Source organism: Dipodomys spectabilis, unplaced genomic scaffold (assembly GCF_019054845.1).
Source record: "Dipodomys spectabilis isolate Male_0828 unplaced genomic scaffold, ASM1905484v1 ptg000137l, whole genome shotgun sequence".
Lineage (NCBI taxonomy): Eukaryota > Metazoa > Chordata > Mammalia > Rodentia > Heteromyidae > Dipodomys > Dipodomys spectabilis.
In genome coordinates, this window is record NW_024870814.1 from 10,887,419 (window position 1) to 10,906,003 (window position 18,585).

At 39.1% G+C, this 18,585-nt stretch overlaps 2 pseudogenes; one reads left to right on the forward strand and one right to left on the reverse strand.

The window, feature by feature from the left end:
- The window catches only part of LOC122116688, a 247,471-nt pseudogene that overhangs the window by 52,755 nt on the left and 176,131 nt on the right, over positions 1–18,585 (reverse strand).
- On the forward strand, positions 435–1,833 carry LOC122116758 (annotated as a pseudogene).

Genomic DNA, 18,585 nt, shown 5'->3' on the forward strand with positions numbered 1-18,585 from the left:
ATAATTGTGCTTATTTTAAACTAACATACAATCTTTTTAAATTTATTTTATTTAATTTATTTTTTATTGTAAGAATACCATACAAAGGAGTTACAATTACATGGGCAAGAAAATGAGTACATTTCTTATCAAGCATTGTTGCCTCCTCATTCTTTCCCCTTCCCATCCCTTCCCATACTCCTCCCCTCCCCCCCCCATCCTCCCTCCACTCCCTACCAAAGTTGTTAAGTTCGTTTTTCAACATAATGACTTGAATATCTCATTGTTGCTAACATACAATCTCTAAAGGTCTTCAGTCCCAATCCAAAACAACTGGTTTTTGCTTATTTGTCTCAGAGATTTCAGTCTCTAGTTCCTGTCTCCAAAGATTCTGGACTTGTAAGGCAGAACATCACCTGGCAATTATGAGCAAATAGAGAAGAAGGCTTGTGCTGATGCCACAACGTACCCAATTTAGCCCTGCGAAGAGGTGCCTTATGGAAAATTATTAGACCATTGGCTGTCCATTCCTTGAGAGTATTAAAACTGTTCTCATGAAATGAGTCACATAATATTCACTTGTTATAAAGTGAAGACAGCCATGTGCTTGTCCATCTCAACTTGCATCTGGTTTTCTATTTATGAATATTATTGTGACACAGACAGAACTGGCCTTGAATGAGTACAAAACTCTTCTTCATTCAGAGCTTAGGTCAATTCATCTGTTATAATAAAGGACTGGTACAGGGCTGTGTGTGTGTGTGTGTGTGTGTGTCTGCATTTATCTGTATGTACAAGAGAGAGACACAGAGACAGAGACAGACAGAGACGGAGATAGAGAAACAAAGAAATTCTGAGAACTATGGTTTAAATGAAAATGCTTTTAAATGTGTTGAGGAGTAAAAATCGTATCTGTAGTATTGTTATACTCATCTGAATACAAATTCCTAAATGTGACATGGATCATTGTTAACTTGCTGGCATATATTCAGTTGATCTGAGGTGATTTTGTCATTTTGAATTTGTGGCATGCTCTCAGGGATTCTGCTGCTGATTCTGATTTCTGGACAAATTCTGAGTAGAAAAGAAAATAATACTGCATCTATATTTAGTTGTGTTGCTTCCTATGTGTCAAGAAGGAGTTTTGTTGAAGAAGTGTTCCTTATATATGCTATAAATACTTCATTTTGCATTGACTGAGTTTGACTGAAACTCTTGCTATGCAAAGTGCCTTTCTGTATATATTCTGTGAGTTGGATCACGAATTCACTGGGTCATCAGCTGTGAACTCCTCTCATCACAGTCTCTTCTGGAAGTACATTTCTCAACACTGATGAGATCACTTCTAATCTCGATTAGAAACCTTAAAAGATTCAATCTTGTTCAAATATAACCTTCAAAGAAACAGAAGGGCAGAGAGGAGAGTGAAAAAATTTAGAGCTTTAGTCTGCGCAAGCTGGGGAGGCTGGGCGGTCAGTGCGTAACTATGGAACCCGAGGGTACTACAAGCCGGGCTCTGTAGGCATTCGCTTCTGCCAGGAATTTAACAACATGCTGTACCCACAGGAAGACAAGGAGAACCGCGTCCTGCTGTGTGTATGCCGGAACTGTGACTACCAGCAGGCAGCAGACAGCAGCTACATCTAACGTCAACTAAATCAAGCACGAAGTGCACTAGCTGACCCAGATCATCGCTGACCTGTCCCAGGACCCCACTTTGCCTTAGGCTGAAGACCACCCATGCCAGAAGTGTGGCCACAAGGAGGCAGTGTTTTTCCAGTCACACAGTGCCCGGGCTGAGGATGCCATGCGCCTGTACTACCTTTGCACTTCAGCCACCGCTGGACCGAATGAACATCCCTAATTCACCCTGTAATAAGTGCCAGGTTCTGTGCCCATGAAAAGAAGAAATTTAGAACTCCATACACATTTCTTGTTTTCAGTTGTACTTTTATTATCTCTCTGTAGTTGTGCAAAAAAAGTGTTACCATTAAACATGTCAGTTTATAAATACAATGCATCTTGAATAATGTCACTCTTTTATCTTTCTACTCTGTGCTTCTCTATCCAACCCTTTTCCCTCCAGAAACATTTCCATGTATAAAATACATATTAGATTATTAAATATGAATTTATGGCTCTATATATGTATGGTACACGGAAGACCCTTTTCAGACTACTCTTGGAAATACTGAAGCTATATGGTTCACTATTTTATATGTACCTGTTATACAGTCCCATAAGTGTCCTAAATGTATTTTATTTATTCACATTTTTCATACTTTTTTCTATATGTGTATTTATTTAATTGGGCCACAAGCCAAGGGTGCTTTGACCATCTAAACTCTGAATAAACAATAGAAAAAAATGTTGTCCAATCATTCTAAAACAAGGTACAAATTTATATTATTTCTCCTTTTATTTCCTCAAGTTACTATAAAATCATTATTTCATTCTCCCTTTATCATGTGAACTGCAGAACAGACAAAACTGGTACTAAATAAAACAAGGTGAAGGAAGCTGGATGTTGTATAGGTGTGAAAGCGACCTGGTAAACTTAGGGGGCACATTAATAGATTGACAAAGAGAGGCCGCAAAATCATTGACACAAGTAAGGTTGAAAGAAGCCAGATTCTAAGGATAACCCCTGAAATTTTCATGATGTATGCTCCAGGGCTGGCTTCAGCAAATGTGGCCATGTGGCTTGTGAATTTCCACTCCACATAGACTCAGGCACCAGAATCCATGGAAGAATTTGGAATAATGATCTCAAACCAGAGCTGTGGGCAGGCTTACACTTCATGGGTTGTGAGTTTCTGCCTGACAGATGAGGCTGCGGACTCAAGGGAAGGAGGATACTGGAAGACTTTCCTGTGGATCTTTCTGGGAGAAGGAAGTACAGTTCAGAAGGAAACTGTTTATGGACTAGGCCATGAACCTGAATGAGGTCTGGCACAAGTTTCTATATCATCAGAAGAAAAGCTACATAAACTTTCGAGAGGAAATAAAATGAAAAAGGATAAAGATAACAGGAACTATGCTAAACATGGTGGGGAGCTGAATATTCATCCATTGTTGAATGGAATTTAAAATGCTACAGAAATGTTAAAATGACCTTGAAATTGGGTAACAATTTGACAAAAATGTACTTATTACCTTGTTTATATAACCATAACCCCTTTGTACATCATCATGACAATAAAAAATATGAACTTGGACAGTGCTTTCTAAACTTGAAAGCTCTATTAAAATACATTTCAAAAAACATGGTGGGGCATTTATCCCAGAGTAATGCATTTCATTTTCACATAGAAACTTGTAAAGAAATAGTCTTAGAATCCTTATCAGTAGTAAAACTAAGAATCTTCCCAACTATTCCTAACTGATAAAAAAATAAAATAAAATGTGTTTGTTCAACCAAGGCATTCTATTCAACATAAACAGGAGCTAAACTATCATATACATTGCCTGGATGAACCATAAGAAAGCTATATTAAATAATACAGCCAATCTCTTTTTTAGGCTTTCATATTTTTATTTCCAATTCTGTTAATAAAGAATGATTATGGCGGTTCCGGGAAGATGGCGGAGGAGAAGCTGGAATCTGAACAAACTCTCGCATAGAAAGCAGTTTTAGAGTTCCAGTGAACAGTCCTAAGCCAGAGAATCACACCAAGTGTGCCATCACAGGACAGAGAGTTAGTCAAGAGAGGGGAAGCCAAGCAGACACATCTGAGCGCCTGCCAGCAGCTGCTTCTGCGGCGGCAGGGTCGCAGCGGTGACTGCAGCCGCGGCCATACCTGAGAGCTCACACAGAGAGTCCGGGACGAAGGAGCCAGACACAGCGGGTGAGAGGATTCTACTCAACACCAGCAAGAACCGACAAGGAGCGGACATCTTCATCCTGCAGTTTGCAGACCAGAGACGACCCAGGATCCAAGTCTCGGCGTGAGTAGAAGCCCGACGTCCTCACTCCTTCTCAGGGAGCAAAGGAGGGAAGGCCACCCCACCCCCACCCCCAGCACCGGTGATCTCCATCTTGGATACCAACAAAGCTCGGAGGAGCTGCTAGCTCCAACTCAGGCCTTGGAATAAAACGAGTCATTTAACAGGTCACAAGAACTTAATGGCGAAGTGACCTGCCAGACTCAGCTCCATCCAGGGAAAAGTCACCCAGCTCAGGCACCAGCCATTGGAGTGGCTTTCCTCACTGGGTAACCAGAGCCAGAGGCTGCCCCTCCCTCTAGCAGCCTCCACAATCAATTGAAAAACAGAAACCCTGAGAATGGCTCCAGGGTGGGCTCTGTGAATTTTTCACAAAATAGCCCCAGGGAAAAGCTACTGTTTGTTGAAAGGCCTCAACTCTACCAGAACCTAGCCTCATCACCCCTCTTTTGTGATTCTCAAAGCAGATCACCCTCCCATTAAACTAACCTGGGAGGGGGATCTCAAAATCTTGGGTAAAGCAGAGCATTTTTCTGCCTGTTCCAACAAACTGACTTAAGAAACCAATCAAGCCACAGGACCTCAAGCTGACCAGAGACTCCAACAAGAGGCTGGTTACAGACAAAAGGGAGATACAGGATTCTTCCCACCCCTCCCAAAAAAATCAAAAAAAAAAAATCAAAGAACTTTTTTTTCTTCTTTTCTTTTTTCTTTTCTTTTTTTTTTTTGGTACCTTATATATATAATTTTTTTTTCCTTTTCTAAAACTTTTATTAATCTTTAATTTTTGCCTTTTTTGAAAAAATAATTGTTTTCCAGTAACTTTTTTTTCCCTCTTATAATTTTTATTTTAGGAATACGTGAATGTACATTTTCCTTTCTTTTCTTGTCTTCTCTCTCTTTTTCTTTCTTTCTTAATTATCTCTTTGTTTTTTGTTTAGCTCTACTGAACTTCTGATCTTTTTTTTCTCCCTTTCTTATCCTTTTCACCTTTTCCTTTCTTTTGTTCTTCTGTATGTGACTTAACTCTTGTCCTGCACATCCTCAGATAAACTCATAGTTAACTAGTAGACCCTGTCCCCCATTGTGTACACACTTAATCCACAAATTTATTACTCAATCCAAAACCTCTGAGACTTAAATTCCTTAATAGCAGTACTACCTCTTTATACCTATATAATATTTTAAGCATTTTTTAAGTTTTTCACATCTCCTCTATCTCCCTCCTGTTTTCTCATTATATTCACATTCCTCTAGATGGTCTTTCAATCTCCATAACTGTATTAATTTTTACCTTTCTAATTTTTTTTTCCGGTCTCTTTTCATTTCCCATTCCCTTTCTTCTTTTTCTCTCCCTCTCTACTTGCATCCTATCCAACCTATTTCCTGCATTGAGATTAGGACATAGTTAACTCTCCCTGTGCTTCCGCACACCAATCTATTCCTAATTTTTACCCACATCTCTCCCTAACCCTAAAAATTTCTGGTTTTCCAAATTCTTCTCTGCGGTTCGAAGCCCATTAACATATAGTTTTTTGATGTTGAATAGATGTATCTGTTGAACTAGATTGTATCTGTAGACTATTGACTGTATAAATGCAAACGTTGGTTGATGGTTGCCTTAAGATAGTGTTCTAGCACAAAACTGGTGCTATTTTCATCTCAAATGGGCAGAGTAAGCCAGAAAAACACAAGAAAAAAGGCAAATCCGGGTATCTCAATTCCCAATCTTCATAATCAGGGGTCAGATCAGATAATGAACAATCCAGAGGAGAGTTCCCAAATAGCTCTACAAACACTGCTGGCAAACATGATAAATGAGAAGTTTGACAACTTACAAAGGACTCTGTATGAGCGTGATAGGGAGAGAGAGGAGGCATCCCAAAAGTTTATACAGGAATATCATAAGCATGAGGAAGCTACTCAAAAACTGATACAGGATTTGCGTGAACAAATAGAGAATACTCAAAGAGAAAGGGAGGAATGGCGTGAGCAGGCTGAGAACACTCAAAGAGAACTGCAGAAATCCCACGAACGGGAGGAAAGAGAACTACAGGAATCCCACAAACGGGAGGAAGCTAATCAAAGAGTAATTCAGGAATTGAGAGATCAGGTAGAGAACACACAAAGATCACTAAAGGCATTCATGGAATCCATTAACAAAGAGCTGAAGGAAGTCAGGGAGACCACAAAGGGAATGCTGAATGGAACCCAACAGAAGGAATGGGAGTCCAAAGAAACCATAACCAATCAACTAAGTGATTTGAGAACAAACACTGAACACCAAATTAAGGAAGTAAAGAAATTCATACAAGACCTAAAACAGAGCTTCAACAAAGAACTTGAAGCCATCAAAGCTGACCAACTAGAAGGAAAAGAGATAAAAAACAAAGTAGAGTGTCTTGACAGCAGGTTAGACCATGCAGAAGATCGAATATCAGGGATTGAAGAAAGCCTAGATATTATAGAGAAAGAACATACAACCATCCAAGACAAGTCCAAGAAGTATGATAGATCTATCCAACACCTGGAAGACACCATCAGAAGGCCTAATCTAAGGATAATGGGTGTAGAGGAGCACCTAGAAACAGAAGTTAATGGTGTAGGAAATTTGTTTAACAGGATCCTAGCAGAGAACTTCCCAAACATACAAAAAGATAGGCCTATTCAGATACAAGAAGCTTTTAGAACCCCAAATAGACCAGACCAGAATAGGACATCCCACTGTCACATTATAATCCACACAGGATCAACTCAGACCAAGGAAAAGATCCTTAAAGCTGTCAAGGAGAAAAGGTTAATCACCTATAAAGGGAAACCAATTAGAATCACCTCAGATTTCTCAGCAGAGACAATCAAAGCAAGAAGAGCCTGGAATGATGTATGCCATGCCCTAAAAACAGACAACTATCAATCAAGAATACTGTACCCAGCTAAACTCTCCTTCATAACTGAAGGCCAAATAAAAACCTTCAATAGCAAAGAAAAATTGAAACAATACATCTCCACCAAACCAGCCCTACAAAAGATTCTTAAAGATGTCCTACACATAGAAAACCAACAAGACCGCAACAAAGGCCAAGAAACTGCACCCAAACTGAGAATCCAAGAACCATAGGAAGAACCCAGTTTTCGCAACCTCCAAGAAGGTGGATAACATGGCAGGAACTCCCAAATACCTCTCAGTCCTATCTCTTAATGTTAACGGACTGAACTCTCCAATTAAGCGACATAGACTGTCTGGTTGGATTAAAAAACAAGACCCTTCTATCTGCTGCCTACAGGAGTCACATCTTGCCCATGAAAACAAACACATTTTCAATGTTAAAGGCTGGAACAAAATCTACCAAGCAAACGGCCCCCATAAACAGGCGGGAGTTGCAATCTTAATATCAGATAAAATAGACTTCAAATTAAAATTCGTGAGAAAAGATAAAGAAGGACGCTACATATTAATTAAAGGATCTCTCCTTCAGGAGGATATTACAATTCTAAATATCTATTCGCCAAACCATGGAGCACCCAAATTTATCAAAGAAACACTACTTTCCCTCAAACCCCATATAGATCCAAAGACATTAATTGTTGGGAATTTTAACATACCACTCTCCCCACTAGATAGGTCAACTCGGCAAAAACTCAACAGAGAAACCGCAGATCTAAACAGCTGCATAGATCAACTAGACTTAACAGACATCTACCGAACATTTCACCCAGCAGCATCAGAATACACATTTTTCTCAGCAGCACATGGAATGTTTTCTAAAATAGACCACATTTTAGGCCACAAAGCAAACTTGTCTAAATTCAGAAACATTGAAGTTATACCTTGCATTCTCTCTGACCACAAGGGAATAAAATTAGAACTCAACACCAAAAGCCACCAAAGAAAGTCCGGTATCACATGGAGGCTGAAAAACACACTGCTGAATCAAGAGTGGGTCATGGAAGAGATTAGAAAGGAAATTCAAATGTTCATGCTATTCAACAAAAGTGAACACACAAATTACCAGCTCCTCTGGGACACAGCAAAGGCAGTACTCAGAGGCAAGTTTATAGCGCTGAGTTCCTACATCAACAAATTGGAGAGATATGAAACTAGCAACTTAATGACACATCTAAACCTCCTTGAAAAAGAGCAGCAAGATAAACCCCAATCCAGTAGATGGAAAGAAATAATCAAAATTAAATCAGAATTAAATGAATTAGAATCCAAAAAAACTATAGAAAGAATCAACAAAACAAAGAGTTGGTTCTTCGAAAAACTTAACAAAATTGACAGACCCTTAGCAAATCTTATCAGAAAAAGAAGAGGACACATCCAAATTAATAAACTCAGAAATGAGAATGGAAACATCACCACGGAAACAACCAAGATTCAGAACATTATAAGGGAATACTTCTCAAAACTTTATGCTAATAAGTTTGAGAACTTGACAGAAATGGACCTTTTCCTAGCAAATATTGACATGCCAAAACTAAACCAAGATGAGTTAAACCAGCTTAACAGGCCCATATCAAGCATTGAAATAGAAACAGCAATAAGAGACCTCCCAGCTAAGAAAAGTCCAGGACCAGATGGTTTTACAGTGGAATTTTACAAGGCCTTCAAAGCAGAGCTCACACCAATACTCCTCCAACTCTTCAATGAAATTGAAAGAGAAAGCTCACTACAGAACACATTCTATGAAGCCATCATAACCCTCATCCCAAAACCAGGCAGGGACTCATCAAAGAAAGAGAACTATAGACCCATTTCTTTGATGAACATTGATGCAAAACTCCTCAACAAAATTTTGGCCAATCGACTTCAACAATTCATCCAAAAAATCATACACCACGATCAAACAGGATTCATTTCAGGGATGCAAAGCTGGTTCAATATACGCAAATCAATTAATATTATTCATCACATCAACAGGAGCAAGAATAAGAACCACATGGTTATCTCAATGGATGCAGAAAAAGCATTCGACAAGATCCAACACCCTTTATGATGAAGGTTTTGGAAAAATTAGGAATCCATGGAACATTCCTCAATACAATAAAGGCTGTATATGACAAACCTACAGCCAGCATTATACTCAATGGTGAAAAACTAAAGCCATTTCCTCTTAACTCAGGAACAAGACAAGGATGCCCACTCTCTCCACTTCTCTTCAATCTAGTATTAGAATGCCTAGCTACAGCAATAAGACAAGATGCAGACATAAAGGGGATCCAAATAGGGAAAGAAGAAATAAAACTCTCCCTCTTTGCAGATGACATGATCTTGTATTTAAAGAATCCCATAGACTCCACTCCCAAATTACTCAAGCTGATTCAAAACTTTGGCAAAGTAGCAGGTTATAAAATTAACCCCCCAAAATCAATGGCTTTTCTGTATGCCAACAATGAGAAAAGTGTGGCTGAAATTAGGAAAGCAACTCCATTTGTAATAGCCCCACAAAAAATAAAATACCTAGGAATTAACTTAACTAAAGAAGTGAAGGACCTCTATGATGAAAACTTTAAAATCTTGAAGAAGGAAATCAACACAGAACTTAAAAAATGGCAAAACCTCCCATGCTCCTGGATTGGAAAGATTAACGTCGTGAAAATGGCAATACTTCCCAAGGCTATCTACAAATTCAGCGCAATAACTATCCAAATTCCAACCTCATTCTTCAAGGAAATAGAAGAGGCAATCCAAAAATTCATATGGAACAATAAAAGACCCTGAATAGCAAAAACGCTCCTGAATGGAAAGAACACTGCTGGAGGAATATCAATACCAAACTTCAAACTCTACTATAAAGCCATAGTAATCAAAACAGCTTGATATTGGCATAAGAACAGACCTCAGGACCAATGCAATAGAATTGACAACCCAGAAATGAACCTACAGACCTATAGCCATCTAATCTTCGATAAGGGAGCTAAAACAATAGAATGGAAGAAAGACAACCTCTTCAGTAAATGGTGCTGGCAAAACTGGTTAACTACATGTAGAAAACTTAAGCTAGATCCTTATATATCACCCTGCACCAGAATCAACTCCAAATGGATCAAAGACCTTGAACTCAAAGCAGACACTCTGAAAACATTACAGGATGGAATAGGAGAAACCCTAGGTCTCCTTGGCTCAGGCGGAAATTTTCTGAATAGAGACCCGGAAACACAACAAATCAAAGAAAGCTTGGACAAATGGGAATGCATGCAGTTGCAGAGCTTCTGCAGGGCAAATGACATAGCTAGCAAGATCAATAGAAATCCCACTCCCACGGATTGGGAGAAGATCTTTACTAGCCATACAACGGACAAAGGTCTCATATCTAAAATATACTTGGAACTCAAAAAATTAAACCCCCCAACAACAAATCCTCAAAGAAACAACTGCCCAATAAATAAGTGGGCGAAAGACTTAAAGAGAAACTTCTCTGAAGAAGAAAGAAGGATGGCCAATAGACACATGAAGAAATGTTCAACATCCCTAGCCATAAAAGAAATGCAAATCAAAACAACATTGAGATATCACCTCACTCCAGTTAGAACGGCAAAAATCAAGAACTCTAACAACAACAGATGCTGGAGGGGATGTGGACAGAAAGGAACCTTACTTCATCGTTGGTGGGAATGTAAACTTGTTCAACCACTTTGGAAAGCAGTATGGAGGTTCCTCAAAAGACTTCACATAGAGCTCCCCTATGACCCAGTAATCCCACTTTTGGGCATTTACCCTAATGTTTACAAACAAGACCACACTAAAGCTACCAGCACAACTATGTTTATTGCAGCATTATTTACCATAGCTAACATATGGAACCAACCCAGATGCCCCTCAGTAGATGAATGGATCAAGAAAATGTGGTATATATACACAATGGAATTCTATGCCTCCATCAGAAAGAATGACATTGTCCCATTTATTAGGAAATGGAAAAACTTGGAAAAAATTATATTAAATGAAGTAAGCCAGGCCAAAAAAACGTAGGTCCCATGGTTTCCCTTATTTTAATATCTAGTATATGTATGAGTCATGCGGAAAAGGTCAGATAATGTGATGTCAGGAAAATGAACCCTTAGATGTGTATTTTAATGTTTTTTTCTTTCATGCATGTGTTTCTAACGCATTTATTAGATTATTTCTTTGTTTCTTTGTATGTCCCTCCCCCACAGTGTAACCCCCGCTTTCACTATATTGATGTCAGTATAACATGTGGAGGAGATGGGGACAAACAAGTCGTTTAAGAATTCAGGTGGACCTGTTGCAACAATGAGAAGTACAAAATGTCATGTCAAAACCAGCTTTACAATGTCGGTGGGGGGGGGAGGGGGGGGTATGATTGGGTGGGAGGGAGGGGGGAGGCTGGGAAGGGAGGTGAAGGGTAAACAAAGGAGGAGGCTGCAATGCTTGGTAAGAAATGTATGCATTATCCTGCCCATGTAATTGTAACCCCTCTGTACAGCATGTTCTCAAATAAATAAAATTAAATTAAAAATTAAAAAAAAAAAAGATTATCTCTTTGTTGCTTTGTATATCCCTCCCCCACAGTATAACCCCTTGCTTTCACTATATTTGATGTCAGTATAACTTGTGGAGGAGATGGGGAAAAACCAGTTGTTTAAGGATACAGGTGGACCTGTTTGCAACAATGAGAAGTACAAGTTGTCATGTCCAAAAAGAGCTTTACAACGTTGGTGCGGGGGGGGGGGGGGGGGGGGGGAGGGGGGATGAAGGGGGAGGAAGGGGGTAAGGAGAAGGATTGGATTAGGGGGGGAGGGGGGAGGCTGGGAAGGGATGTGAAGGGTAAACAAAGGAGGAGGCTGCAATGCTTGGTAAGAAATGTACGCATTATCCTGCCCATGTAACTGTAACTCCTCTGTACAGTATGTTCACAAATAAAATTAAATTAAATTAAAAAAAAATGAAAAAAAAAGAATGATTATGCAAATATGCAATCTATCTGTCCTTAAAGATTTATTTTTACATTACATGGTGACTTCATTTATAAGTATCAGGAATATTAACAATATTTGGTCATGTTCTCCTTGAAACAAACACAAACAAGTAAATAACTGTATAGAAACATTGTGAAATGCATCTTTTTGAGTGTTTTAGTTCATATTCATTGCATTGCCTTATCTGTGGGATAACTGTTCCTCACAACTTATGTCCCTTTTAATTATATATACATATATTTTCTAATTTTTAATTTTTTTGTGAACATACTGTACAGTGGGGTAACAATTACATGGGCAAGATAATGAGTACATTTCTTATCAAGCATTGCAGCCTCCTCCTTTGTTTACCGTTCACATCCCTTCCCAGCCTCCCCCCCCCCCCCGTCCCCCCCAATCCTCCCCGTCCCCCCCCCCCCCCCCCCGCACCAAATTTGTAAAGTTCGTTTTCGACATGACAACTTGTACTTCTCATTGTTGCAACGGGTCCACCTGTATCCTTAAACGACTTGTTTTTCCCCATATCCTCCACAAATTATACCCACATCAAATATAGTGAAAGCAGGGGTTATACTGTGGGGGAGGGACATAAAAAGCAACAAAGAAATAATCTTATAAATGCATTAGAAACAAATGCATGGAAGAAAAAAAAAACATTTAAATACATATCTAAGGGTTCATTTTCCTAACATCACATTATCTGACTTTTTCTGCTTGACTCATATATATACTAGATATTGCAAATAAGGGAAACTATGGGACCTATGTTTCTTTGGGCTAGGCTTACTTCACTTAATATAATTTTTTCAAAGCCTTTACATTTCCTAACAAATGGGGCAATATCATTCTTTCTGATGGAGGCATTGAATTCCTTTGTGCATATATACCACATTTTCTTGATTCATTCACCTACTGAGGGGCATCTGGGTTGGTTCCAGATCTTAGCTACGGTAAATAATGCTGCAATAAACATAATTGTGCTGGTAGCTTTAGTATGGTCTTGTTTGTAAACATTTGGGTAAATGCCCAAAAGTGGATTGCTGGGTCATAGGAGAGCTCTATGTGAAGTCTTTTGAGGAACCTCCATACTGCTTTCCAAAGTAGTTGAACAAGTTTACAATCCCACCAACAATGAAGTAAGGTTCCCTTCTGTCCACATCCCTTCCAGCATCTGTTGTTGTTAGAGTTCTTGATTTTTGCCATTCTAACTGGGGTGAGGTGGTACCTCAATGTTGTTTTGATTTGCATTTCTTTTATGGCTAGGCAGGTTGAGCATTTCTTCATGTGTCTATTGGCCATTCTTCTTTCTTCCTCAGAGAAGTTTCTCTTTAAGTCTTTAGCCCACTTATTTATTGGGCAGTTGTTTCTTTGAGGATTTGTTGTTGGGGGATTTACTTTTTTGAGTTCCAAGTATATTTTAGATATGAGACCTTGTCCATTGTATGGCTAGTGAAGATTTTCTCCCAATCCGTGGGCTTTCTATTGATCTTGCTAGCTATGTCCTTTGCCATGCAGAAGCTCTGCAACTGCATGCATTCCCATTTGTCCAAGCTTTCTTTGATTTGTTGTGGTTTCCAGGTCTCTATTAAGAAAATTTTGGCCTCAGGCAAGGAGGCTTAGGGTTTCTCCTATTCCATCCTGTAATGTTTTCAGAGTGTCTGGTTTGACTCCGAGGTCTTTAATCCATTTGGAGTTGATTCTGTTACAGGGTGATATATAAGGATCTAGCTTTAGTTTTCTACAAGTATTTAACTAATTTTGCCAGCACCATTTAGTGAAGAGGCTGTCTTTCTTCCATTCTATTATTTTAGCTCCCTTATGGAAGATTAGCTAATGGAAGATTAAGTCTGTAGGTACATTTCTGGGTTTTCAATTCTATTCCCTTGGTTCTGAGGTCTGTTCTTGTGCCAGTACCAAGCAATACAGCCAATCTTAAAACTGGACTTTTTTATATTTTCTTTTTATGAAGTGTTGGCCAGGGCTGAGGGATTGGAAAAAGGGAATTCTGTGGCTCACGGACAGCCCCAGGAGTCTGTGGCATTGGTAGGGAACAGTTCCTCCATGATGGTGTTGACAACAGAGAAACCCAAATATGGGGTACCTATATATTCTCAACATTCACACATACATGTGGGCTGCTCATGTGATAAGCACACCCAATGCACACACATCTGCACATGAGCAAACACCAAAGTATGCAAGTGACTACTCTAGTATCTATATGGATTGAACCAATGTCAATTTCCTGGTTTAAATAATGTAGCACAGTTATACAAGATGTTGGTACTGGGATAGTCTGGGGGACGGATGCAATAAACCTCCTAGTATTTTTCTTTTTTTTTTTTTTTTTTTAATTTAATTTTATTTTATTTGAGAACATACTGTACAGAGGGGTTACAATTACATGGGCAGGATAATGCATACATTTCTTACCAAGCATTGCAGCCTCCTCCTTTGTTTACCCTTCACCTCCCTTCCCAGCCTCCCCCCTCCCTCCCACCCAATCATACCCCCCCTCCCCCCCCCCCCACCGACATTGTAAAGCTGGTTTTGACATGACATTTTGTACTTCTCATTGTTGCAACAGGTCCACCTGAATCCTTAAACGACTTGTTTGTCCCCATCTCCTCCACATGTTATACTGACATCAAATATAGTGAAAGCGGGGGTTACACTGTGGGGGAGGGACATACAAAGCAACAAAGAGATAATATTATAAATGCGTTAGAAACACATGCATGAAAGAAACAAAAACATTAAAATACATATTTGAGGTTTCGTTTTCCTAACATCACATTATTTGACTTTTTCCGCTTGACTCATACCTATACTAGATATTGCAAATAAGGGAAACCATGGGACCTATGTTTCTTTGGGCCTGGCTTACTTCACTTAATATAATTTTTTCCAAGCCTTTCCATTTCCTAACAAATGGGGAAATGTCATTCTTTCTGATGGAGGCATAGAATTCCATTGTGTATATATACCACATCTTCTTGATCCATTCATCTACTGAGGGGCATCTGGGTTGGTTCCATGTCTTAGCTATGGTAAATAATGCTGCAATAAACATAGTTGTGCTGGTAGCTTTAGTGTGGCCTTGTTTGTGATCATTTGGGTAAATGCCCAAAAGTGGGATTGCTGGGTCATTGGGGGGCTCTATGTGGAGTCTTTTGAGGAGCCTCCATACTGCTTTCCAAAGTGGTTGAACAAGTTTACATTCCCACCAACAATGAAGTAAGGTTCCTTTCTGTCCACATCCCCTCCAGCATCTGTTGTTGTTAGAGTTCTTGATTTTTGCTGTTCTAACTGGAGTGAGGTGATATCTCAATGTTGTTTTGATTTGCATTTCTTTTATGGCTAGGGATGTTGAACATTTCTTCATGTGTCTATTGGCCATCCTTCTTTCTTCTTCAGAGAAGCTTCTCTTTAAGTCTTTCGCCCACTTACTTATTGGGCAGTTGTTTCTTTGAGGATTTGTTGTTGGGTGGTTTAATTTTTTGAGTTCCAAGTATATTTTAGATATGAGACCCTTGTCCGTTGTATGGCTAGTAAAGATCTTCTCCCAGTCCGTGGGCTTTCTATTGATCTTGCTAGCTATGTCATTTGCCCTGCAGAAGCTCTGCAACCTTATACAATCCCATCTGTCCAGCCTTTCTTTGATTTGTTGTGTTTCCGGGTCTTTATTCAGAAAATTTCGGCCTGTGCCAAGGAGACCCAGGGTTTCTCCTATTCCATCCTGTAATGTTTTCAGAGTGTCTGCTTTGAGTTCAAGGTCTTTGATCCATTTGGAGTTGATTCTGGTGCAGGGTGATATATAAGGATCTAGCTTTAGTTTTCTACATGTAGTTAACCAGTTTTGCCAGCACCATTTACTGAAGAGGCTGTCTGTCTTCCATTCTATTGTTTTAGCTCCCTTATCGAAGATTAGATGGCTATAGGTCTGTAGGTTCATTTCTGGGTTTTCAATTCTATTCCATTGGTCCTGAGGTCTGTTCTTATGCCAATACCAAGCTGTTTTGATTACTATGGCTTTATAGTAGAGTTTGAAATTTGGTACTGATATTCCTCCAGCAGTGTTCTTTCCGTTGAGGAGCGTTTTTGCTATTCGGGGTCTTTTATTGTTCCATATGAATTTTTGGATTGCCTCTTCTATTTCCTTGAAGAATGAGGGTGGAATTTTGATAGGTATTGCGTTGAATTTGTAGATAGCCTTGGGGAGTATTGCCATTTTCACGATGTTAATCTTTCCAATCCAGGAGCATGGGAGGTTTTGCCATTTTTTAAGTTCTGTGTTGATTTCCTTTTTCAAGATTTTAAAGTTTTCATCATAGAGGTCCTTCACTTCTTTAGTTAAGTTAATTCCTAGGTATTTTATTTTTTGTGGGGCTATTACAAATGGAGTTGCTTTCCTAATTTCAGCCACACTTTTCTCATTGTTGGCATACAGAAAAGCCATTGATTTTTGTGGGTTAATTTTATAACCTGCTACTTTGCCAAAGTTTTGAATCAGCTTGAGTAATTTGGGAGTGGAGTCTATGGGATTCTTTAAATACAAGATCATGTCATCTGCAAAGAGGGAGAGTTTTATTTCTTCTTTCCCTATTTGGATCCCCTTTATGTCTGCATCTTGTCTTATTGCTGTAGCTAGGCATTCTAATACTAGATTGAAGAGAAGTGGAGAGAGTGGGCATCCTTGTCTTGTTCCTGAGTTAAGAGGAAATGGCTTTAGTTTTTCACCATTGAGTATAATGCTGGCTGTAGGTTTGTCATATACAGCCTTTATTGTATTGAGGAATGTTCCATGGATTCCTAATTTTTCCAAAACCTTCATCATAAAGGGGTGTTGGATCTTGTCGAATGCTTTTTCTGCGTCTATTGAGATAACCATGTGGTTCTTATTCTTGCTCCTGTTGATGTGATGAATAATATTAATTGATTTGCGTATATTGAACCAGCTTTGCATCCCTGAAATGAATCCTGTTTGATCGTGGTGTACGATTTTTTGGATTAATTGTTGAAGTCGGTTGGCCAAAATTTTGTTGAGAAGTTTTGCATCAATGTTCATCAAAGAAATGGGTCTATAGTTCTCTTTCTTTGATGAGTCCCTGCCTGGTTTTGGGATGAGGGTTATGATGGCTTCATAGAATGTGTTCGGTAGTGAGCTTTCTCTTTCAATTTCATTGAAGAGTTGGAGGAGAATTGGTGTGAGCTCTGCTTTGAAGGCCTTGTAAAATTCCGCTGTAAAACCATCTGGTCCTGGACTTTTCTTAGCTGGGAGGTCTCTTATTGCTGTTTCTATTTCAATGCTTGATATGGGCCTGTTAAGATAGTTTACCTCATCTTGGTTTAGTTTTGGCATGTCAATATTTGCTAGGAAGAGGTCCATTTCTGTCAAGTTCTCAAACTTATTAGCATAAAGTTTTGAGAAGTATTCCCTTATAATGTTCTGAATCTTGCTTGTTTCCGTGGTGATGTTTCCATTCTCATCTCTGAGTTTATTAATTTGGGTGTGTTCTCTTCTTTTTCTGATAAGATTTGCTAAGGGTCTGTCAATTTTGTTGAGTTTTTCGAAGAACCAACTCTTTGTTTTGTTGATTCTTTCTATAGTTTTTTTGGATTCTAATTCATTTAATTCTGATTTAATTTTGATTATTTCTTTCCGTCTACTGGATTGGGGTTTATCTTGCTGCTCTTTTTCAAGGAGGTTTAGATGTGTCATTAAATTGTTAGTTTCAGATCTCTCCAATTTGTTGATGTAGGAGCTCAGAGCTATAAACTTGCCTCTGAGTACTGCCTTTGCTGTGTCCCAGAGGAGCTGGTATTTTGTGTGTTCATTTTTGTTGAATAGCATGAACATTTGAATTTCCTTTCTAATCTCTTCCATGACCCACTCATGATTCAGCAGTGTGTTGTTCAGCCTCCATGTGATACCGGACTTTCTTTGGTGGCTTTTGGTGTTGAGTTCTAACTTTATTCCCTTGTGGTCAGAGAGAATGCAAGGTATAACTTCAATGTTTCTGAATTTAGACAAGTTTGCTTTGTGGCCTAAAATGTGGTCTATTTTAGAAAACGTTCCATGTGCTGCTGAGAAAAACGTGTATTCTGATGCTGCTGGGTGAAATGTTCGGTAAATGTCTGTTAAGTCTAGTTGATCTATGCAGCTGTTTAGATCTGCGGTTTCTCTGTTGAGTTTTTGCCGAGTTGATCTATCTAGTGGGGAGAGTGGTGTGTTAAAATCCCCAACGATTAATGTCTTTGGATCTATATGGGATTTGAGGGAAAGTAGTGTTTCTTTGATAAATTTGGGTGCTCCATTGTTTGGCGAATAGATATTTAGAATTGTAATATCCTCCTGAAGGAGAGATCCTTTAATTAGTATGTAGCGACCTTCTTTATCTCTTTTCACGAATTTTAATTTGAAGTCTATTTTATCTGATATTAGGATTGCAACTCCCGCCTGTTTATGCGGTCCGTTTGCTTGGTAGATTTTGTTCCAGCCTTTAACATTGAAAATGTGTTTGTTTTTACGGGCAAGATGTGACTCCTGCAGGCAGCAGATAGAAGGGTCTTGTTTTTTAATCCAACTAGACAGTCTATGTCGCTTAATTGGAGAGTTCAGTCCGTTAACATTAAGAGATAGGACTGAGAGGTATTTGGGAGTTCCTGCCATGTTATCTACCTTCTTGGGGGCTCCGAAAACTGGGTTCTTCCTATGGT